This window comes from Falco cherrug, unplaced genomic scaffold (genome assembly GCF_023634085.1).
Source record: "Falco cherrug isolate bFalChe1 unplaced genomic scaffold, bFalChe1.pri scaffold_129, whole genome shotgun sequence".
Classification (NCBI taxonomy): Eukaryota; Metazoa; Chordata; class Aves; order Falconiformes; family Falconidae; genus Falco; species Falco cherrug.
This window is the reverse complement of record NW_026599317.1, coordinates 185,038-209,456: the sequence shown is the minus strand read 5'-3', so window position 1 is coordinate 209,456 and position 24,419 is coordinate 185,038.

The window sequence follows — 24,419 nt, the reverse complement described above, 5'->3', positions numbered from 1 at the left end:
CCTTGCCAGCCAGCTGGGCTGACTTAGGGCCGTGTTCAGACTCGGGAAAGATGGGCAGCAGCGCCTGGTACGCACCTGGCCTTCCTGACGTGCTGCACCTTCCTGAATTTTCTCAGGTTTGGGCCCGCAAAGTCATTTCCTCTCTTCTCCGTTTTATTTTTGCTGTGCTGTCCCTCTCCTCTGCCCAGATTTCTTTTCTCTTTCTTTGTCTCGAGTTTTCCTTCTCCTGGTGGGATCCTGAAAAACTTTCCACCCCACAGCGTGATGAGAGGGGGAAAGCCCCAAGCCCCTGCAGTGAGCTCTCAGGTCAGGCAAGGGGAGCTCTTCCTACCTGGTTTCCTGGGGCAGGCTGGTCAGTTGTTGCAGGCATGCCGGGGACTCTGCCGTGCCCTCGGGGGTGGCTGGAGGCAAATCTGGAGGTGCCTAAACCAGAAACGTGGGAGGTAACGGGTGGCAAGTAAGGGCCTGGGGTAGTGAGGGCCTGACTGCCAAATTGCCATCTTAGCTCTACAGAGGAGATGCTGGTTTGCATCATGCACATTTTGCACAGTCCAGCCACTGCAGCCTAGACTTGATGAAGCTGCGATGGAATAGGATCTGAGCAAAAGCCCTCTCAAGGTGACAGCTACTCCCTTCTGTCCTTTTGTGGGTGTTTTGTAGGTATGTTTTGTTTGATGAAGCAGATCATACTTCATGAAATGCATTCCAGAAACAGCCTTTCCAGTTTTCCTTAACACGTACCACGCTGGGGGGAGAGGAGGAGCCCCAAAGGCACAAGAGAGCGGCTGCCAGGAGGAGGCCCAGCGGCTGCTTGGCCTCCTGGGAAATTACTGTCCCACTTGAGACATGTTGTCCCAGTGTCTGTGGAGCTGCCGTACCTCTGCCGCTTTGGGCCCTGCCCCTGTGTCTCCCCCAGCTCCTCTGTCGATGTCCAGCAGAGAGGCGTCTGCATCCAGAAAGGCTTCTGCCGGACGCTGGGTGTCTGCTGTGCCTGCAGGGCCACTTTGCTCTTCGCACTGCAGCTCTGGAAAGCAAAAGCACGTGCAGCAGCGCGACTTCTTGGAAGTCAAGAACATCTCAAGCAAAGCCCAGCCAAGCCCTACACCGCTTGTCTCCTCAACGTTGAGGTTTCTGGCATCCCGAGCCCCAGTGTCTGTGACAAGCCTCAGCCCCTCCTCCTACCTGTGCGCCTGTCCATGGGTGCTGGCACCTCCTCGGCTGATGGAGGGGAGAGGCCGGCCACCTCCCCCCCAAAGATGTCCCCGCAGTTTTCAATGAGGAACTCCACCAGCACGTTCACCTGCAGACATGAAAGCCTTGGTCTCAAGCCAGGTGCCTGCAGACATGTCAAGCAGCCTTTCCCACTGCTGACCCTTTGTCTGCGCAGGTGGCTGCGGCTGGGGGTTGCTCTTCCAGGCACCCAGCCCACCAGCCCTGGCTCAAGGGAGGAGGCAGCCAGGGACCTCTCAACAGCCAAGCTCCGATGGGCCGGGAAGGCAGCAGCCGGCTGCTGGGTAGGGCGTACCTTCTCGGTCACTGCCAGCATGGCCTGCAGCGGGAGCAGGTCCTCGTTGGGTGGGCTCAGCAGGTTGGGCCCGATGCAGATGGCCAGGTTGCTGCAGCTCATTCTGCTGGTGGCTGCGTTGTGGCCGATGTGCTGCAGCAGGGCCATCAGCCGCTTCAGGAGGAGGAGATTGGCCACAGGCAACTTGTCAGCCACCCTGAGGGAAGAGGAAGACAAGGCTGATGAAGCAGAGGGTGCCCACAGCCGTCCCTGCAGCTGGCCCCAGGCGGGTGGGAGCCAGCAGCCGTGTTGCACAGCTTTGCAGCTGCCCGAAAAGACAGCTTTCTGAGGAACCCATGCCTTTGCAGGCAGGTCCCAGAACTCTCCCGGTCCCTGCTCAACAGGCCGGCGGCTGCCCACACTTACGCTTTCAGCTCCTCCACCTTGGCCTGCTTGCTGGCCCTCTCCATGGCTGCCATCCAGTCCTCGTAGAGGTCGATGACGAGGAGCTTGGTGGGGATGCTTCGCAGGAATTCCTGCAATGCCAAGGGCTGCAGGTGAGCCTTTGAACGCTGCAGGCCAGCCAGGAGCTCCTCCAGCTGCAGCTCAGAAGCGCTCACCTTCAAGATGACGGCCAGCAGCAGTGCAGGCTGGCTTCCCACATCGACTTCCGTGCCGCGGTCCAGGGCCTCGCGTAGCTGCCGAAGTTCTGTGCCGCCGGCAGCTCTGCGGAATATCCCCTCCGTCGTCGGTCCTTCCTGGTGCAGGACAGCCAGCAGCTCCTGCAAGAGATGCAGGACAGTGGCTTGGCTGAGGAGCTGCCCTGCAGCAGCGGTGGCCATGGCCAGCGCTCTTCCCCAGGCTGGGCTCTGTCCTCCTGCAAAGGGGCTGGGAGCAGAGAAGCGTGAGCCATGGGCAGAGAGCCCAATTCCCCAGTACCTGGAGCCAGGGGACGCTGCCTGTGGACTGAGTGGGGGGCTGGGGACCCCGTGTCCAGGCTGGCTTACCTGGATGGGCCGGGGCAGCGTGTTGTCCTCCCCACAGAGGGCTGCCAGGGGCTGCCCAAAGAGCGCCCTGCTGCAGCCGGAGCCCGCCTGCCCTGGTGCCTGGGCAGCGGCTGGGGTGCGCCGTAAAGCAAAGGGCCAGGGCAGCCCCATCCTCCTCCTGCTGCTGCTGCTGCTCCCTCCTGCTGCAAAGGAAAACAGAGTAAGACGCCATCAACGGAGAACCCCAGGCCAGCGGTCCCAGAGCCTGCCCTGCCCTGCTCTGTCCTGCCCGCAGCGCGATGCTGTGTAGTGCGGCAGGACAGGCAGGGAGCCAGCAGCTGGAACCGTGGCTTTGGCCCAGCAGCTGTGGCTTGGAGGCTGCCGAGAGCTGGTGTGCCACCAGGACAGCCTGTCCCAGCCCTTGCCCTGCCCTCCTGCAAGCTGTGGGCAGCCGCAGAGGCTCTGTGTCCTGCAGAAGCTCATGCAGCGGCCGCTCTCCAGCAGGTGTCCTTGCTAGTCCAGGTGCTGTCCTCCCGTGCGGTGCCCAACCTGCATGGCGACACTCAGGGGACAAGTGAGCACAGTTCAATCCACTGCAGGAGGCTGCCTTTCTTTCCCAAACTCACCTGGCTCGTGGCAAAGTCCCCCTGCGTTTGCAGATGGGGCCGTCGCAGGCCCTTGCTTGGGATGAGCCTGCAAGAACCAAGAATCGGGCTGCGCTTGGAGAGCAGCCCCGCAGCAGAAAGGGCCAGCGGCGAGCTGCCCCCCGGCACCAGCAGCCTGAGCATGGCAGAGCTGGGACCCTCTGGCCTCCCAGGCTCTCTGCCCCGTGCGGCAGGTTTCGTCCCAGCTCCGCCAGCCAGCCAGTACGTACCAGCGTTCCTGGTGTCTCCCCAACCCCCTCTGCTGCGGAGTGGTACTGTGGGAACCCCCGCCCTCCTGCACATGGTCACCCCACTGGCTGCACATCCCAGCACAGCCAGAGATGGGTGCAAGGCAGCCATTCTCACCTCTGCCTGTGCCTCCATCAGCCTCTCCAGGCTCCTGGCGCGCACTGTCCTCCACTGGGCGGGAGAGAAGGAGGGGAAGAAGGTGAGCAGCCATGGGTCTGCTGCTCGGCTGCAGGAGCAGTGCTTGGGGACAGGGCCCAGAGCAGAGAGACACTCACGGCGTGGCGGCGGCTCAGCTCCTTCTCCAGGAGCTTGATGGATGTTAGGCGGGTGACGCGGGCTCCCGAGCGTCCTTCTGGTGTCCTGTGCACCGGGAAGGGAGAGGGAGAGAGCTGGGTGAGCCCCAAGCTGTCTCTTGTCTCTTGTCAGGCAGCTGTGCGCGAGAGCTGCCTGCAGCCCCAGGGGCACCTTCCCCAGCTGGGGGCTGTGTTCCCCCGTGGGCCCAGCTTCTCCTGGAGCACCCCCCCCCGGCTTACCCCAGCAGCGTGGCCACCCACAGCTCCTTCAGTGCCTGGGAGCTGCAGAAAGAGAGGAGAGACAGCGTCAGGCCCTGCTGCCCCCAGCCCTGGGCAAAGGTGGGGGCCTGCACAGCCCTGCCCCGTGGGGCAGGACAGAGGCGCTGTCCAAGCCCTGGGTCGCTCTGTCCTGCCTGAGCAGCTGTATTTGCCCTTCCCTTCTGGGGGCCAAAAGGTGACGAGGGGATGCAGGATGGGGAAACATCCCCCATCCCTCCCTCCCTGCCACCGAGCTGCCTGCTCCCTGCCCAGGCTCTGCACGCAAGGCAGAGGCCAGTCTTCACGGGATGGCGTGGGCACGGCTGGGAAGCTCTCCTGCCCGACCACGACTCACCCAAAAGTGGCAATGCAGGAGCCGGTGGGCCAGGCGAGGATGACAGAGGTGCTGTCCTCATCGGTGCCTTGCTCCTCCTCCTCCTGTCCCTCCTGCCCCGCAGCCTCCTTCCCGCTGCTGAGCACCCACAGCTGGTCCAGGGCCAGGCGGAGCTGTGGGCGCAGGCTGGTGCCATGTCTGCAGAGAGCAGAAGCCGGCCCTGAGCTGGAGGGGGGCTCCTTGGGCTGGGTCCCCACGCGCAGAGCCCTGTCCCCCACCTGCCCTTGGGACGGACGTTGGTGCCTCCAGCACCGAGGGGCCGGGGCCTGGGGCTGGTGCCAGGGTGTCCCTGGGCCGGGGCTGGGGGGAAGGATCTGGGCTCTGAGGGTCTTACCGCAACTTGGCGACCACCAGTTCCTTGTGGAGGAGGAGCAGGCGCCTCTGGCTCCTCTTGCGGCCCCGGGTCAGCCGCACGTCTGCGCTCAGCACCGGCTCGGCGTCGCTGAGAGCCTCCCTGCAGAGCAGAGAGCGGCGGGCATGAGCAACGTCAGTGCTGCGTGGCCCAGCTGTGCCCGCGTGTCCCCGAGCCCTGGGGGAGCCCACCTGGAGCTGCAGCAGCAGCTGGCCTGGCCCATCCTGCCCGGGAGAGGAGGGCCCTGGCCGTGCAGCGAGGAGGGGGCCCAGCCGGCGACGGCGAGGCTGGGAAGCGGGGTGCTGGTGCTGTGGCAGCGCTGCTGGGCCAGAGGCTGCCTCCTGCCAGCGCCGCTGCGTGCCAGCACAGCTCTGCCCTGCTGCCTGTGGTGGCCGTGGGCTCCCCGTGACCAACGGTCTGAGCCCAACGGAAAGTGGGCGGGGCCTGCGGGGGCGGGGCTGGGGCCCTCTCCAGTATGGCCGGCCCTGCCTTGCCCGGGGGAGCCCCGAGCAGGACAGGGCAGGGGGCAAGGGCCACCTCCCTGCGCCTGCGGCCAGCGCTTTCACCTGGCTTTTTGACAGGGTCCCGCTCAATAAAAGAAGCTGTTTTTCCTAGAGATGACCATTGTGGCTAGAGGCAGACTCCTCTTGGCGGAGGCCGGCCTAGCCGTTGGAAGGCCTCTGGCACACAGGCCGTGCTAGGCCTCAGGCCCCAAGGCGCTGGAATTGGAGCAGGCCCACCGGGAGGAAAAACTTCCATTTTTACCAAAAGACGGGGGGACTAGCAGCAGTAAAGAGCCGCTCGGGTCCTGCCAGGCGCCACAGGGAAATGAAATGTGTGGTGAGCTTCGGCAGGAATTGTGGTGCCCCTGGAGCACCACCCTTGCTTGGGAAGGCTTTATCCCACCTGGGTGTTAAGGCTTCACCCTTGGCGATCAGGGCTGGATGAGCACCACCCAGGAGCCCCTGCCCTGTTAGCCATGACCTTCACCCAGCCGGTGGCCAACACGGCCAGGGGCGAGTTTGTGGGGTAGGCCATGACCATGGCAAAGAAGGGACCCGTAGCCAGCTTTTGATGGCCCGTGTCTGGTTTCACTGTTGACCCTAAGCAATGCCTTGCTTCAAATAGAAGCGATGCAGAGAGTTACGCACCCGCCCTTTTCAGGAAAAATGCAGGACATCAGAGACATGTAGCAAGTTCTCTGCTGGCTGTTGTACACTGCAGCAAGAAGCAGCGTGGGTCCAGTGGCTAATGCTGGAAGGGGAATTCAGCACTTCTGGGAAAGGGATATAAAGGCACTCTTGTGGGCCAGGCTGGGATTGGGGAGGCTGGGTGGGTGTCTGGGGTCCCAGCTTTCCTGCAGTGCTGACTGTGTGCCTGCTGCTTGCTCTTCCCTGCAACGCCGGTTGCATCCACCTGCTGGGGCTGTGCTTGGGAAGGGCACCGGGGGTGAGCAAGCCCATGGGAGAGGGCTGGGGGGAAGCTCTTCTCCAGAGATCTACCAGAAACTGTCCAGAGCATCCGAGAGGATGCTCTGTGTGACAAGGGAAGGTGCCCGTTGGTCCAATGTATGGAGCCTGCAGGGCTCCCATCAGGGTCCTTTGACCTACCCATCCTCCAGCCAGCAATCCAGGTGCCCCTGGGGGGTCCCATGTTGGTCTCCTGAGGTACCCTTTAGCCCCGGTGAAGGTGTCATGCCTCAGTGTGTGCTTGCAGGGCATGTTTCCTTCCTGCTGACAAGGGCGGAATTGCAGTTAAATGCCCCTGGGCGATCCCGAGCCAAAAGCAGATTTTTTTCTATGGGCCACACTGCTTTGCAGTCCATGTGTGTGGTTCAGCTCCTGCATGGGAGCTGAGGACACGAGGTGACCTAGCTCTGAAGCTGGCCACTCTTGCTCCAGGCAACTCCAGTTGCTTGCGTTTTCCTTCAGCTTCCCCAGCCTGATGATCTCCACTGTCACCTCCTCCCTGTCCTACAAGAAGTATCCCTCTCCAGGCCATTAGGACAGTGGCACAGCACTCAGAATCCAGATCACTGGTAGAGAAGTAGGACAGAGGAAAAGAGAAGTTCTCCTTTGAAAGAAATCCTTGTTTGTCCTCCTTTAGCTACCAGTGGATGAAAAATACGGGGACAGAATTTCAGGCCAGCCACAGCACTGGCTTTCAAGCCTGAGCTTGTAATGTCATGGCTGTTCTGGAATGTGGTACAGTGAAATGAGAGATAGAAATGGCAAATTTTCCCCCCCAGAGCGGTCAAATGCTGGCAGAGGTTGTCCAAGGAGGGTGTGCAGCCTCTGTCCTTGCAGATCTTCAAAGGCCAAGGGCACACATTTCTCTGCGACCTGCTCTAGGTGAGCGTGATGGAGCAGAGGGCTTGGCCCAGAGGACCTCCACGGGTCCCTTCCAACCCCACCCTCCCGTGTGGCTCTGTGCTTTGCTTTTGCCCTGGCGGAGATCTTCAGGGACTTTGCGTTCCATTTTGTGTTGCCTTAGGGCTACAGTGTGCTGTGGTTTGGGGGCAACAAGGTTATGGTGTGCCAGAGGTCAGGCGAGTTAGTGTCAAAGTGTGTTATTGTTATGGACAGAACCTGTGTTTGTTGGCCCTGTGTTCCTGGGGTTATGGCATTTTTATCATGTGTTCTGTGTGGTGATTTTTTTTTTTTGTGGAGAGTGCCTTTTTTCAGCTATTTTGCCTTTGTAGGGTTTGCATGGGGGCCTCTGGTTTGTGTACCAAGTTTCTTCTGGTTGTTTTTCTGCTGTGCTGGTGGACGGTGGTGTTTTTTTCTGTCTTGAAACCATCGTTACAGGCCTAGTATATCTCCTGCAGGTCAGGCAGTGTCACTTCTGGTGTGGTCTGACTCATTTCTGGTGAGTTGGTAGGTAGGTATGGAGGACTTGTGGTCCCTCCATGGAGGATGACTGCTAGAGGACTAAGAGGCAGATCTGTGGAGGGGTGAGAGGACTGCTGGCCCATAAGTAGTGACTGTCAGAGGACCAAGTGTACTTGAATTTACGTGGGCTTCCAAATTCATGGTTGTTTCTCCTGCCTTGCGGAAGAGCCATGGGAAGTCACCAGCCACACGGAAGGATAAAGGGTTTCCCACGGCTACGTGGCTTTTTGGGTTTTGCTTTTGAATAAGAAAGTCCTGTCTCTACATGAGTAGAACTATAAACGGTCAATTTTGCCAACTTTAGAAAGCAGGGAGCAGCACTTTTCTGCTGTGCCTCACATGGCGGCCAGGGCACGGTGAGAAACAGCAAGTGAGTTTCTTCCTGGAACCTTCTCCAGGGGAGCAGTGCTGCACTTGTCAAGGTGAGGGGTTTTTTGGCTCTATACGATTGCAAATGTGAGGGGTTCATTTTCAGAACACAGCTATTAGGGAGCAGAACATTTGTGCTGTGCCTCACATGGCTGCAAGGACAGAGTGAGAAACAGCAAGAAAATTCCTTCCTGGCACCTGCTCCAGGGGAACAGTGCTGCCCTTTCCCAAGATGTATTTTTTTTTGGCTCTTAAGGTCTGCAGCTCTGAAGGGTCAGTTTTGCTCACCACAGAAAGCAGGGAGCAGAACTTTTGTGCTGTGCTGCTCCTCACATGGGTGCCAGGGCAGGGTGAGAAACAGCAAGAGGATTCCTTCCTGGCCCCTTCTCCAGGGGAGCAGTGCTGCCCTTTCACAAAGTGAGCACTGGTTCTGCATGAGTGCAAAATGTTTGGGTCAAATTTCTCACCACAGGAAGTAGGGAGGTGAACTTTTGTGCTGTGCCTCACATGGCTGCCAGGGCAGGGTGAGAACAGCAAGAGAATTCCTTCCTGGAACCTTCTTTATGGGAGGAGTGCTGTACTTTGCCAAAGGGACTTTTTTTGGATCTTAACGACTGCACTGCTGAGGGATTAATTTTTGCTCACCACGGAAAGCAGGGAGCAGCACTTTTGTGCTGTGCCTGACATGGCTGCCAGGGCAGGGTGAGAAGCAGCAAGAGAATTCCTTCCTGCCACCTTCTCCAGGGGAGCAGTGCTGCAGTTTGCCAAGGTGAGGTTTTTGGGCTCTGCGCAATTTCAAAGGTGAGGGGTCCATTTTCTGACCACAGAAAGCAGGGAGCAGAACATTTGTGCTGTGCCTGACATGGCTGCCAGGGCAGGGTGAGAAGCAGCAAGAGAATTCCTTCCTGCCACCTTCTCCAGGGGAGCAGGGCTGCACTTTGTCAAGGTGAGTTTTTTGGGCTGTGCATTATTGCCAGTGTAAAGGTGTCCAGTTTCTCCCCACAGAGAGCAGGGTGCACAACTTCTCTGCTGTGCCTGACGTGGCTGCAAGGACATGGTGAGAAGTAGCAATAAAATTCCTTCTGGAACCCTCTCCAGGGGAGCAGCCCTGCACTTCCCCAGGCCATGTTTTTTGGTTCATGGTTTCCCAGGCCATGAGTTCAAAAGTGCTGTGTCAATTTTCTCACCAGAGAAAGCAGGGAGCAGAACTCTTGTGCTGTGCCTCACATGGCTGCCAGGGCAGGGTGAGAAGCAGCAAGAGAATTCCTTCCTGGTACCTTCTCCAGGGGAATTTCCCAGCTCCCGAGGGACTCCTGGCACTGGCTGCAAGGGGGCTCCCAGCCGAAGGGTGGGCCTGGGTGTTGTTGGGGTGTTAATTGGTGATGTCTCCTTTCCTTAGTCACGTTAACACTTTGGGATAACAAATGGATGCTTCGCTCCTGTTGCTCTTTTATCATATCGCTCACAGTAACTGCCACTGGTTCCTTTTATCATATTGCATGCTATTTTCTTTTATTGCAATATAAGAAACTGCATTTGATATATTCCATTATGTGATATACTTGATAGATTTGATTATATTTGATGTGGAGTTCAGCTTTGCTGTCTATCCAGTCAGCCAGCAAAACATAATTTGATGTAGTCGGCAGCATACGAAGTAAAACTCTCTCTATTTAGGAAAAAAAAAAAAATGTTCCTCGACTTGCTGTTGTCAGGTGGGAACCATTGCCTTATGGTGTTTGGGCCAGAGTGGTCTGGTGGTGCTGGGCAGTTGGGCCATGCCAGGGACAGAGGTTGTGGTGTCTGGCGGGACGTTTGATGCCACTGTATAGATTCCACTGTGTATACGTTTATGTCCAGGGATTCTGTTAAGGGAAGGCTGCTGGCTCGGCAAAGGGACAAGATGTCTGAGCTCCCCGGTTACCACGCTCTGATTTGCTGTGTAGCTCTACGTTAAACACACCTGCGCACAAAGGTTAGGCCAAGCTGACTCTCTAAAGCTGTTAGAAGTGACGAATTAAGGGACCTCTCATGCAGGGAGTCAGCCTTGAGAAGGATGGGGAACAAAGAATGGATGGGGAAAAGATCTGCGTTCTCTTCAGTGATGCAGAAAGAGCCTCTGGGTGAGGACGTTGTGGTCGCAGGAGGAGACAAGCCGATAAGAGTGCTGCGATCCGCAGAATGTTGGTTGGAATTCGGACAAAGGTAATTGTTGTGGGGGGAGATCGTGACCTCTGACTCAGATAGCCCCCCGAGAGAGGGCAAGGCCCCGCTTGGGGAGCACGGGGAGCTAGTAAAAAACCTCAGCAGTGCTGTCTGAGGGTGTGTGCTCGTTTGCATTAAAGCAAGCAACTTGTAACCCATCCCGTGCCTGACTGAAAATGCATGTGTAATGCGCTATGAGTGTGCAAGTGCTCTGCTGTCCATAGTGCGTACCCTCGAGGAACTGGGTGAGCACGCTCAGAGGAAACATTCCCCCGTGCTCCCAGCACTGCCATAAAGAATGCCGGCCTTCTGAAACTTGCAAGCAAGGCTTAGAGGGTTTTTCTCCCTGACCGACTTTATGGTATCATTCCCACCATACTGGAGAAAGCAAATCTTTTTCTGTTTGGTGGTGAAAGCAGCTTGGGGAGCGTCACTGAAGTGCAGCACTTTTTTAACCTCAGGTCTAAAGTGCCACCGGTCCTACCGTGGAATACATCCTTCCTCAGGCTTTCAGCAAACGGAAAGGATGCAACAAACCCACCCCACTAAGACGTCCTGCGCTTTTTTTATCTTCCCTGGAAGGTGGGGACATGACCCTGTTGGGCCATCTGTGCCACCTGCCTGGGAGCCAAGATGGTGCCTTTGCATTTCAGGCTAAGCACTTACCTTCTTTTTTTTCCTTTTCAGCGACTTTAGAGCCACCCTTAGGGAGGCTGGTTAAGCTGGTTTATGTACAGCTGGTCACCAGTGGAGGGAAACGGTAAGCTCCGCTATTGCCTCTGGTGTTTACTTGTTACCTTGTCGCTCGTTTGAGTGATCTTACCGTGCCCCGGCAAGCAGAAGCTAGCACGCCACTTTAGGCCTTGGTCTAATAGTCATGCAAAGCAATACTGAAAGTCATTCTGAGATCTGGAACAGGCCCCAATGTGCATTTTATAAAAGTGCATCTTGGCTGCTCTTTATCTTTGCATGGGTTTTTTTCCCGTTCCTCCAGACTGTTGAAGCTCTGAAAGGCGCCAGTGAGCTGCTCTCCCTCAGTTTGCTCCTCTGCCTTTGGGGAGTGCGGTTCATGTTTTCTTCATGGCTTTGCAGAGGAGAAAATCCATGAATACACCACCTTGCTTTTTTCACCTAAGCTAATTTCAGAAACTGCCTCCTTTAACTTAGACATGAAACTCTTCTTAACCTCTTTGTGCACTTGTAGAAAAGCAGGGTGGGGTGGGGGTTGGGGGGTGGGGGTGTCTTCAGGAAGTGCCCGCAAAAGAGCCTGTGGGAGACCCTGTCCCTTGACTCACATGTGGGGTAGTGAAGAGCCTGAGAAAGTCATGGGTGTTTTGGTGTTCACCAAAGCAGGTTTTCGGTTTGGTTTTTTTTTTTCTTATTGTCTTGTTATCTTATGTAGCTTATGCCACCAGGTAGTGACAGCCCGGGGGTGACAGGAGGGGACAGCAGGCAATGGCAGCCTGGAGGGTGACAGGAGGGGACAGCAGGTGGGGACAGGCCTGGGGGAGGGGTACAGGAGAGGACAGCTGTTGGGGACAGCCTGGGGGGTGACAGGAGGGGAGAGCAGGTATTGAAAGCCTGGCGGTGACAGGACCTCAGGCGCCAGATCAGGCCGCGAGAGGCTGAAGGCGACTCACTGCGACCTGCAGGTCACCAACGCCTAGACCATGGAAGGCGCGTGGGGGCGGCGGGCGCGGGATGCGGGGACCGGCGGGCTGGCGGTGGCGCAGGTGGCCAGTGAGGCGATTGGGCCGCGGCCGGCAGCGGTGACTTGTGCTGGGGCCTCAGAGCTGCTCTTCCGTGGTTGTGCGCTGGCAGCTGGCGTGAGGGCTGTGTGCGCAGCCAGGCACAGCAGCGTACGGGGTCCGTGTGCGGCACCGCGCGTGGAAGAGGTTTGGTTTCTGGGAACCCTTCTAGGTAAAACGATAAGGAAATGTGGGACAATGCCTTGTAATCACAAACCTGCCAGATTTCTTTGAAACCCGGCAGAGAAGGCTGAACGTGATAGAAAAGGAGTGGATGGCTAATTGGAAGGGGAAAAAAGTGGGTTTGGTGACTGAAATTTGTCTTCAACTACTTTTACTCCACCGCATTGCCAAAGTGGCGCTTGGCTGCTGCAGAAACTGCTCAGTAGCAACGTTTTGGATCAAGAGTGTATCTGTGAGTGAGAATCTATGCAGACCCTGGAAAGCCATCTTGTAGACGGGTGTTCTGTCTCAAGTATACTTGGCATTTCTTGCTAATACAGCTTCTTTGCTACACCAAAGACATTTTCATTCAGATGTTATTGAGCATCATTTCTTCGTTTCTTTCAAACGGTGCATTTTTTTCCTGGTACTGCGTGTTAAACGGTGTCAGGGCAATACTGAAGTTTTATGGCAGATCACTTATGGTGAATATACCTAGAAATGTTCTTCGAGAAGCCCTAAGTTCTTTTGAATCTCAGAAATGGTGCTTGATTCTCAGAGACGGTAATGGTTTCGTATTACTTAGCGTGCTGTTTCAGTTTGGTAATCTACCATCTGGCAAAGCTTGCATGTGATTAAAGACTTTGGGATATGACAGAAATAAAAAGACTTGGAAACCGTTGCCATTCCTTAAACATTCAAATTTTATCGGGTGTTTTGTTTTGGTTTTTTTCTTTTTTTTTTCCTGTGGTTCTGTGACATTCTCACAACAGTCTTTTCTTTACAGTGTGTACTCATAGGTTTTTTCCCTCTTCCTGTTTGATGTATTAAAACTTAAACAGAATAACATGTCTGCTGCGGTAACTGTAACTTTGGCCCTAGCCTTTCAAGTGGTTGGACCTAAGCACGCTGTTTACCTGCAGATAGGTAAAGTATGTTCAGGAGAGTATCTGTGAGGAGACTTAACAGCACGGTGTTAGGGGTCTTGGGGGTGTTACGGGATCGCGTGTCATACGGCGGTAGAGATAGACATGCAGGTAGAGGCAGATGTACAGGTTGTGACACAGATACTTAGTGGAACTTCTGTAAGGGTGTCTTCCCTGTGAAAAGGCAAAAATCCCCCAGTGGTTGTCAGAGCAAAGCTAAGGAATACATTTCAGTGTCATACACATGTATGCGAGATTTTGGGGTTTTACACACAACCGTGAATTTCCGTTTTTATTGAACAGCCTCTACGTGCTTAAAGTCACCTTCAGAAGATGAAGGAAAGAACTCGGCCAGGATGTTCTGCCTAAAGGGGGTTCTCGGAGATCTTCCCTGTGGAGATACGGTCGTGGGTTTTATAACTTGGTGCAGGAGTCCTGACTAAATGGTGACGTGATCTTGGAAAGACCCTTCAGTGAACCTTGAGTGAAGATGGCCAACTTGTTCAGATTTTTCGGGGCCGCGTGATCACGGAAATCTCGTAATAGCAGCAATGCTAATAGAAGCTTAAAGTAAACAGGATTTTAAACATCACTGGGGGAAAAAAAAGAAAGAGATGGTGGACTCTCTTTGAAGATGGTGGGAAGGCAAAATGGATGGTTGGGATGTGTTTGAAAAGGTGGGAGGCAGGGTGGGGGTGTCCTCTTCCGTGCTCGCTGTTATAGAGACATGTTCTAGGGTTTTGTAAGCTAACAGGAGCAAAAGCAATGTAAGTGAGATCAGGAAAGAACCTCATGCTTTAGCAGACTCTGCTTTAGTGACTTTAGAGACCATTTTGCTGTTGGCATTGAAACGATTCCAAAAAAATGGAAAAGATTTTGCTGCTTGTGTTTGACTATCAGACCTGAAGATTTCTGGAAAGGTAACCTGAGACGATAAAAGCATGACGCTGTGTGTAAAATGTTGGGTTTGTATCTGTAAAGGGATTCCCTGAAGTGCTACGTCACGACATGTCAATATCACTCTTACAAACTGACTGATGCTTTCTCTGTATTGATGTTGTTTCCAGAATACACAGATGATAATGCCCTGATTCCGGGGAACTCATCGGTAACTGTTAGGGGAGTCCCCGTCAGAGGAGTTAAAGCTACCGGCAAAACAGACCTTGGGTAAGTAGCCATAACACGTTGTGTTCTTTGGGAGGGGTTTCAGTGCGTTCACCTTCTTTGTGGCGGTTAGTTTACGGAGGCATTCCGGTTGTATCTTTCTTGTTAAAGCTGCTGTTAAATTGTGTTGTGACAGGGCAGATTTGAAGGTGTCTGTCCCAAAGCAGACTTAGATTTTTCAGCCTGCTGGGACGTGGCATTCAAGCTCCAACAGTGGTAACTGTTCAGACGTTTGAATTGGGTTTGTTCTTGGGCTTGGTTTTTCTGAGAGTCAAGTTCTCCATCCTGTTTCCTCTATGCAGAGAGATTCCTTATTGTATGCTTTTGCTTTTAGTGCTTTTAGAGTAAACGGAGAGACACATTGCAGTGTGAACCGGTGATTTGTTCCCATCTGCCAGCAGTCCGAGTCTCCGTGTTTGACTGCTTCCTTTGTCTGGGGGAGGGGGGCAGGGTATTCTTACACCCCAAAGGGGGGTGTGTGTGTGTGGGCTGCATGCTGTCTCCAGAGGAAGGACTGAGAGTGGCCAGCTGGCAAACCATGCAAACAAGAAGTTTCATTCTTAAGTGCTTCCTATTAGATTCCTAAAGACAATGTCTACGTCGGGCAAGAGAAAAAGAACAACATCCTAAAGCGTATTGCCTTTTGTGCCCTGGACGGTGAAGGAACAGTTGATCTTTTCCAAACCTGAAGCTCAGAAAGCAGTTGAGCACATTCCCAAATGTTAGTAGTTACCTTTCTAAGTTTGTTTTCAGCCTAAGCTGCTCTCTGTGCTCCAGGTATTACTGCTGTATTCCTCAGATTTATGGAGGACAGAGAATCTGATTACAATTGCAGATACTCAAATGTAAGCCTGACTACAGCATTATCGCTGTCATCGATGTATTCGTCCAGTCCAGTTCTGTATCAGCTGCATCAGCATGGTTTGAATGGTCATGTTTTCAAGGCTTCTTCAAGACAGACCTCTCCTCCACCATTAGTAGATACTATTGACTTGTGGTTTTGCCATGTCTTTCTAATGTTAGTTCTCAATACATAAAGTGTACTGGCGAGTTACAGCGTGTCTCAAACAAACAGTACCGCAGCATCCTAGTACCCATGAAGCATCTGCAAGCAAAACCCCCTGAATTTATGTGGCTCTCCTGTAAGCTTTGGGCATATTACTGCAGTAGGTGTTGCAGTGCTTTCAGGCGCTGCCAAGGCTTTCTGGATGCCACAGCACTGTGCTTCTAAACATGGCCTGGTTTGGGGGGTTAATTTAGATGGGGATGCTTAGTGCTGTCTTGTCAATATCGCCTCGGTTTCTGGTTGGATGGCACCCTCTCCTGGTGTTGGAATGCTGCCCTAAAATGAGAGGCTAGGTGCCCCTAGCATCAAAGATCCAAGAAATACCTGCCCGTGGGGATCAGGGATGTATGCCGCTGCTCTCCTAAAGTTGCAAATGGATCGGGCAGGTTAGCTTTCTCTTCCTTCAGCTGGAAACATTGTGGAAACAACTGGTAGAGTCGTTAGTGTTTGGGAATGATGAACGCATGGTGTCACGGTGGAGAGGCCTTCAGAAATGCGTTAGTCACCTTGTAGTATCTTCCTCAAGGCAAGTGGATGGAGAAACCATGGTGTGGTAATCTAAAGCGTTTCCTCGCACTTCCTCATGTTCAGGAGGTACGTGGCTGTACTTGCGAGCCTGGTGGTGGTGTAGCAGTGGCAGGAAGTATGAGCCTTTCTATTTGTGCAGGACTTGCACAGCAGCCTTTGGGTTGCCTCTGCTCGTGGGACGCTTTGGATGATGTATGAATTGTTTGTTAACTGATGGACGGTTGCATGTGTGATTCATGAGTAGCATGCAGGTACAGACCAATGAGTATGTGGAATCTCGGCAAGGGCTTGTGTGCCATAAGTGTTTCCTAAAATATTGTAGCATGTTCAAGATGATCTTAAAGCAAATTCTGGTAATCCAGGCTTTTTTCCTTATTTTTTTAACACAGGCCTCCTCGACCACAGAAAATCCTTGGAACTGCTTTCAGGTGATGTTTCTACTGCTATTGGTAGTCACTTTAGGCTAGAGGATGGTGGGTACCTGAACACAGTGCTTGGGCCTCCACAAAGAAGCACTTTTCTACAGACACCTGTTCTTGTTTTGTCAGGGGAGTGTAGAAACCAAAGTGCTCTATCTGGTACCTGTTTGTGATAGTGGGGCTATACAGATTGCCTGAAGGTGCCTTCATATTTGGATGGCTGACTATTTAAGAACAGAAAAGTGTAGCACAGTCTTCATCGTTTTGAGACTTAGAGAGAAGAAAGAAAATATGTGAGGACTTCTTCTTGCACTGCTGTATTCTGTATCTTAGAGTAATTGGGGACAAAGAAGGAATGGGATTTGGGGTTTTATTTCAGTTGCACTGAATGTACCAGGAGAGCACACTTTATGTATAGAAATAAATTTCCATATTCATAAGACTATCAGAACACGGTGTTTTGGTGCTCAGGTTTTATAAACTGTTTTCACGGCTTTATGTTGGTTACGAGTGCTTTATTTTAAGTTCTGATCATCTTTCTTTCTTCTTCTAGAAGTCAAACTGAGCCAGCGAGTAGAACATCAAAAGAGGTATGTAAAAACACAAGCTGAAACTTTTTTCTACATGCTGCACCTAAGCCTAAGAAATGTAGCCTTGTACTAATTCTTTTATATATATAAAATATAAATGTTTTATATATAATATTTGTAATATATATATAAAAACATACTTTCCAGTGAAACACAGTGTATGCTGTAAATCCAATGTATTTGATTCAGCATAGTGAAAACTGAGCAATGCCAACTTTTGCACGGTGCTAATGTGAGCAGTGGTATTTGTGCCTAGTAACGCATTGCATTTCGTACTGAATAGGCTAGAACATTTCTTGTATGACTGTGTGTTGTACAGATAATGTGGGCTCATTTTTAGAGCTTGCAGGTTCAAGGTTTGCACCACTGAACTTGGTGCCACCCTTCAGTACACCACCACTTTGAATTTACATTTGGAAAAGGGGCAGCATTTTTCTTCAGTTCAGAAAACACTGTCGTTCTGCTGCTAAGACATGAATAAGTAACGCGAGGAGATACTTGACTAGTGATGGCCTAGATCTCCATTTGGCCCTTGGGTGGAATGCTACGTGCAACAATGCATTTCAAAATAGCCCTCATAGTACAAACATTACTTTGTGGTGGTGTTTGGTTTTCATCTGTAAGTATAACTGCTTTTTCTTCACTCGAATGGTGTGAGGCATTACACGAGCTCTAGGTCACGGGATCTGATCACTTTGTAAGCTCTTAGGATAACTTAACCTAGAAATTCATGAACTTGGGGTCTAATGAAAGTAAATGAAAGACAGCGCAAAAACTATGCTGCGCTCATGAACCGTGCCTGTGTGCATTTAGAAAATGTTGAGCTATTAACTGATTAATTTATAAACTGCACTGGCAATGTTTCCTGTAGTGACACTTCCTTCTCAAATAAACGGAAATATTTTTTTTAGATCCTTTTGAGCTGAAAATGGACAGCTTCCTTAACCCTCCGTCTTTTAAGCAGTTGTGAGCATTTGGCAAGGGTCCCCCTCTGAGGTATCCTGAGCGATAGATTGATCTCAAGAGGGGTTGGTTACTTTAGTTTCTTCCCATTAACAACGTAGGCATACGTAAAGCTGTTTAAGGTTTGGACTTTGTTTTGAACAAATACAAATTCCACTGGCTTGGAGGTGGCTCTTTCAGTGATGCTCAGAGGCTATAGCGCAGGCTTTCATACAGCAGTAGGGGTGAACTCTTGCTATGTTCTGATTGTATGTAGAACTTGAACATGTGTTTAATTTTTCTGAATAGATTGGCGACTCTTCCGCATCTCTTTCTCTGGCCCAGCTTATTAAGGTATGTTTAGATGTACTTTCTTGTGAAATAGTGGTTGTAAACCTTACACTGTGCTCTCTAGCTGGATAACTGCTGTAATATGAGCAAAACATTAATTGTTAATAATTCAGAGTGTTTATCCTAACTTTAAAATGTGCGTATACTTTGATACTATCCTGTAGAGAGTAGTTCCCAGCTTGGGAAGATGGAAGGGGAGCACCTTATTGGCCTCAGTGTGATGCTGCAGTATTACTCATCTGCAAGACACAAAGAAGCAGCACTTCAGAAGCTGTTTACCGTTTTTCATACGACCCGTTAATTCTTCATTGGAACCTAACACAATTTTTACAGAAGAATTTAATTGGCTGTAAGTTATGGACATTGCTGGGGCCTTTGCAACAGCCAGAACAGACGTGTTTCTGGAACATGGGCAATAGCATGGCTGTTTTTGAATTTCTAGTCATTACCTAACCCTATGTTAGGTATGACCTAACCCTAAGTCTGAATTTTAAGACATAACCTTAAGACTTAACCCTATGACGTAAGCCTATGCCTTAAGCCTAAGACCTATCTCTAAGACTTAAGACTCAACCTTAAGGTTTAACCCTGAGAGTTAACTCTAACATTAACCCTAAGACTTAACCTTAAGATTTAAACTTGGGACTTAACCTTAAGACTTAAATTTAAAAGTTAATGTTAAGACTTACACCCTAAGGCTTAACATTAAGACTTAAATTTAACACTTAAACTTAAGACTTAAATCCTAAGACGTAACCCTGAGACTTAAACCTCAGACTTACCCTTAATACTTAACCCTAAGACTTAAAATTCAGATTTAACCCTAAGACTCAGTCTATAAGATGTAAACTTAAGACTTAACCTTAAGACTTAAATTTAAGACTTAACCCTAAGACTTCGCCTTAGAACATTAAGACTTAACTCTAGACTTAACCCTAAGACACAATCTTGAGACTTAACCCTAAGACTTAACCTAAAGTTTAACTTTAAAACTTAACCCTAAGACTGAACCCTAAGACTTAACCCTATGACTTAAACTTAAGGCTCAACCTTAAGACTTGACTTTAGGACTTAACCCTCAGAATTAACGCTAAGACTTAACCTTAAGACTTAACCCTAAGTCATAACCCTAAGACTTAAATTTTAAGATTAATTCACCACTCATCCCTCTGACTTAACACTGAGACTTAAACCTAAGACTTAATCTTAAAACTTAATCCTAAGACTTATGCCCAAGACTTAACTCTAAGACTTAACACTAGGAGTTTACTCTAAGACTTAAACTTAAGAATTAAAATTTAGACTTAACTCTAAGTCTCAATACATAAGACGTGAACTTAAGACAACCATAAGACTTAGCCCTAAGACTTAAAATTAAGACTTAAATTTAAGACATAACATTAAGACGTAACCCTAAAACTTAACCCTAAGACTTAAGCTTAAGACTTAAATTTAAGACTTAACCCTGAGACTTAACACAAAGACTTCACCTTAGAACATTAAGACTTAACTCTAGACTTAACCCTAAGACATAATCCTGAGACTTCACCTTAAAACTTAACCCTAAGACTTAACCTATAGTTTAACTTTAAAACTTAACCCTAAGACTGAACCCTAAGAAACAACCTGACGACTTAACCCTGAGACTTAACCTTGAGACTTTACCTTGCGATTTAACCCTGAGGTTTAACCCTGTCTTAATGCTAAGACTTATCTTTAAGATGTACCATTAAGACTTAACCTCAAGACTTAACCCTAAGACTTAACCTTAAAACGTAACCTTAAGATTTACACTAAAAACTTAACCCTATGACTTAAACTTAAGGCTCAACCTTAAGACTTAACTTTAGGACTTAACCCTCAGAATTAACGCTAAGACTTAACCTTAAGACTTAACCCTAAGTCATAACCCTAAGACTTAAATTTTAAGATTAATTCACCACTCATCCCTCTGACTTAACACTGAGACTTAACCCTAAGACTTAATCTTAAAACTTAATCCTAAGACTTATGCCCAAGACTTAACTCTAAGACTTAACTCAAAGACTTAAACTTAAGAATTAAGATGTAGACTTGACTCTAAGGCTCAATACATAAGACTTGAACTTAAGACAACCATAAGGCTTAGCCCTAAGACTTAAAATTAAGACTTAAATTTAAGACATAACATTAAGACGTAACCCTAAAACTTAACCCTAAGACTTAAGCTTAAGACTTAAATTTTAAGACTTAACCCTAAGGCTTAACATAAAGACTTCACCTTAAAACTTAACCCTAAGACTGAACCCTAACGTTTAACCCTAAGATATAACCTTAAGACTTAACACTAAGATTGAACCTTAAGAGACAACGTTACGACTTAACCCTGATACTTAACGTTGACACTTTACCTTGAGACTTAACCCTGAGATTTAACCCTAAGACTATTAAGCATTCGCTAAGACTTAACTTTAAGATGTACCATTAAGACTTAACCCCAAGACTTAACCTTAAAGATTTAACCTTAAAACTTAACCTTAAGATTTACACTCATGATTTAACCCTAAGACTTCACCCTAAGACTTAACCTTATGACTTAAACTTAAGGCTCAACCTTAAGACTTAACCCTGAGAATTAAGCCTAAGACATAACCTTAAAACTTGACCCTAAAGTCATAACCCTAAGACTTAAATTTTAAGACTTAACCCAAAGAGTTATCCCTAAGACTTATCCCCAAGACTTAACTCTTAAGGGTTAACCCTAAGACTTAAACTTAAGCATTAAACTTTATAGTTAACCCCAAGACTCAATCCATAAGTCTTAAACTTAAGAGTTAACTTTAAGACTTAACCTTAAGACTTGACCTAAAGACTTAACCTTAACACTTAAATATTAAGACTTAACCCAAAGACTTATCCCTAAGATAAATTTTAAGACTTAACCTGAAGACTTAACCTTAAAACCTAACCCTAAGAATGAAGCCTAAGACTTAACCCTAAGATATAACCTTAAGCCCTAACACTAAGACTGAACCTTAAGACAGGCCCTGGGCCTGAGCCATCTCTGCAGGGATGAGGCCTTCCTCGGCGTCCGTCCCTCAAACCCTCCCTCCGGCCCCCACGATCCGTCCCTAAAACACTTCCCCTCTGGCCCCCAGTCCCTGCTGGCCCTGAAGGCCGGCCACAGCACTTGGTTTCAAGCCTGAGCTGGTCATGTCATGGCTGTTCTGGAATGTGGTACAGTGAAAGAAGAGATTGAAATGGCAAATGTTCCCCCCCAGAGTGGTCCCATGCTGGCAAAGGTTGTCCGAGGAGGTTGTGGGCTCTCTGTCCTTGCAGATCTTCAAAGGCCAAGGGCACACAGTTCTCTGCAACCTGCTCTAGATGAGCGTGCTGGAGCAGAGGGCTTGGCCCAGAGGACCTCCACGGGTCCCTTCCAACCCCACCCTCCTGTGTGGCTCTGTGCTTTGCTTTTCCTCCTAAAGCTCCTCAACTCAGCCCCGATGCCCGCTGGAAAGGGTGCTGGGGCAAGGGATGATCCCAAACTCCTCCCCGAGGGTCCTTCCCAGCACAAGAGCTCCCCACTCCGGAAGACACGATGGCAGACACGGTCAGGAGAGGGAAAAGATTCTTTTATTGTCAACACCAGCTGCGAGGGCCCAGGAGTCACAGCGGTTCAGCCGGTGAAAGTCAGTCAGCACCTGCAACGACAGAGTCAGAAAGCTCTGCTAAGCCCCCAGAGGCAGGAAGAGGCAGGATTTGGTTCCCCCTTCTTTGGAGGACACTGTTTCTGAGGAATTCCTCATGGCCCAGAAGGGAGAGCTCTTGCTGGCCTCCACTAGGGGCCTTCTCCCCAGGGGTGACCTCCCTAGGGAGCTGTGCGTGCGCAGGGATGCTGACAGTGCCCCTGTGCCACGCAGCAGGGCTCGATGGGGAGCCCCTGGGGAGCTGCCGTGGGGCTCATCCCAAACCCTGCTCAGCACCAGCCCTCGCCGGCCCTTGCCAGCCAGCTGGGCTGACTTAGGGCCGTGTTCAGACTCGGGAAAGATGGGCAGCAGCGCCTGGTACGCACCTGGCCTTCCTGACGTGCTGCACCTTCCTGAATTTTCTCAGGTTTGGGCCCGCAAAGTCATTTCCTCTCTTCTCCGTTTTATTTTTGCTGTGCTGTCCCTCTCCTCTGCCCAGATTTCTTTTCTCTTTCTTTGTCTCGAGTTTTCCTTCTCCTGGTGGGATCCTGAAAAACTTTCCACCCCACAGCGTGATGAGAGGGGGAAAGCCCCAAGCCCCTGCAGTGAGCTCTCAGGTCAGGCAAGGGGAGCTCTTCCTACCTGGTTTCCTGGGGCAGGCTGGTCAGTTGTTGCAGGCATGCCGGGGACTCTGCCGTGCCCTCGGGGGTGGCTGGAGGCAAATCTGGAGGTGCCTAAACCAGAAACGTGGGAGGTAACGGGTGGCAAGTAAGGGCCTGGGGTAGTGAGGGCCTGACTGCCAAATTGCCATCTTAGCTCTACAGAGGAGATGCTGGTTTGCATCATGCACATTTTGCACAGTCCAGCCACTGCAGCCTAGACTTGATGAAGCTGCGATGGAATAGGATCTGAGCAAAAGCCCTCTCAAGGTGACAGCTACTCCCTTCTGTCCTTTTGTGGGTGTTTTGTAGGTATGTTTTGTTTGATGAAGCAGATCATACTTCATGAAATGCATTCCAGAAACAGCCTTTCCAGTTTTCCTTAACACGTACCACGCTGGGGGGAGAGGAGGAGCCCCAAAGGCACAAGAGAGCGGCTGCCAGGAGGAGGCCCAGCGGCTGCTTGGCCTCCTGGGAAATTACTGTCCCACTTGAGACATGTTGTCCCAGTGTCTGTGGAGCTGCCGTACCTCTGCCGCTTTGGGCCCTGCCCCTGTGTCTCCCCCAGCTCCTCTGTCGATGTCCAGCAGAGAGGCGTCTGCATCCAGAAAGGCTTCTGCCGGACGCTGGGTGTCTGCTGTGCCTGCAGGGCCACTTTGCTCTTCGCACTGCAGCTCTGGAAAGCAAAAGCACGTGCAGCAGCGCGACTTCTTGGAAGTCAAGTACATCTCAAGCAAAGCCCAGCCAAGCCCTACACCGCTTGTCTCCTCAACGTTGAGGTTTCTGGCATCCCGAGCCCCAGTGTCTGTGACAAGCCTCAGCCCCTCCTCCTACCTGTGCGCCTGTCCATGGGTGCTGGCACCTCCTCGGCTGATGGAGGGGAGAGGCCGGCCACCTCCCCCCCAAAGATGTCCCCACAGTTTTCAATGAGGAACTCCACCAGCACGTTCACCTGCAGACATGAAAGCCTTGGTCTCAAGCCAGGTGCCTGCAGACGTGTCAAGCAGCCTTTCCCACTGCTGACCCTTTGTCTGCGCAGGTGGCTGCGGCTGGGGGTTGCTCTTCCAGGCACCCAGCCCACCAGCCCTGGCTCAAGGGAGGAGGCAGCCAGGGACCTCTCAACAGCCAAGCTCCGATGGGCCGGGAAGGCAGCAGCCGGCTGCTGGGTAGGGCGTACCTTCTCGGTCACTGCCAGCATGGCCTGCAGCGGGAGCAGGTCCTCGTTGGGTGGGCTCAGCAGGTTGGGCCCGATGCAGATGGCCAGGTTGCTGCAGCTCATTCTGCTGGTGGCTGCGTTGTGGCCGATGTGCTGCAGCAGGGCCATCAGCCGCTTCAGGAGGAGGAGATTGGCCACAGGCAACTTGTCAGCCACCCTGAGGGAAGAGGAAGACAAGGCTGATGAAGCAGAGGGTGCCCACAGCCGTCCCTGCAGCTGGCCCCAGGCGGGTGGGAGCCAGCAGCCGTGTTGCACAGCTTTGCAGCTGCCCGAAAAGACAGCTTTCTGAGGAACCCATGCCTTTGCAGGCAGGTCCCAGAACTCTCCCGGTCCCTGCTCAACAGGCCGGCGGCTGCCCACACTTACGCTTTCAGCTCCTCCACCTTGGCCTGCTTGCTGGCCCTCTCCATGGCTGCCATCCAGTCCTCGTAGAGGTCGATGACGAGGAGCTTGGTGGGGATGCTTCGCAGGAATTCCTGCAATGCCAAGGGCTGCAGGTGAGCCTTTGAACGCTGCAGGCCAGCCAGGAGCTCCTCCAGCTGCAGCTCAGAAGCGCTCACCTTCAAGATGACGGCCAGCAGCAGTGCAGGCTGGCTTCCCACATCGACTTCCGTGCCGCGGTCCAGGGCCTCGCGTAGCTGCCGAAGTTCTGTGCCGCCGGCAGCTCTGCGGAATATCCCCTCCGTCGTCGGTCCTTCCTGGTGCAGGACAGCCAGCAGCTCCTGCAAGAGATGCAGGACAGTGGCTTGGCTGAGGAGCTGCCCTGCAGCAGCGGTGGCCATGGCCAGCGCTCTTCCCCAGGCTGGGCTCTGTCCTCCTGCAAAGGGGCTGGGAGCAG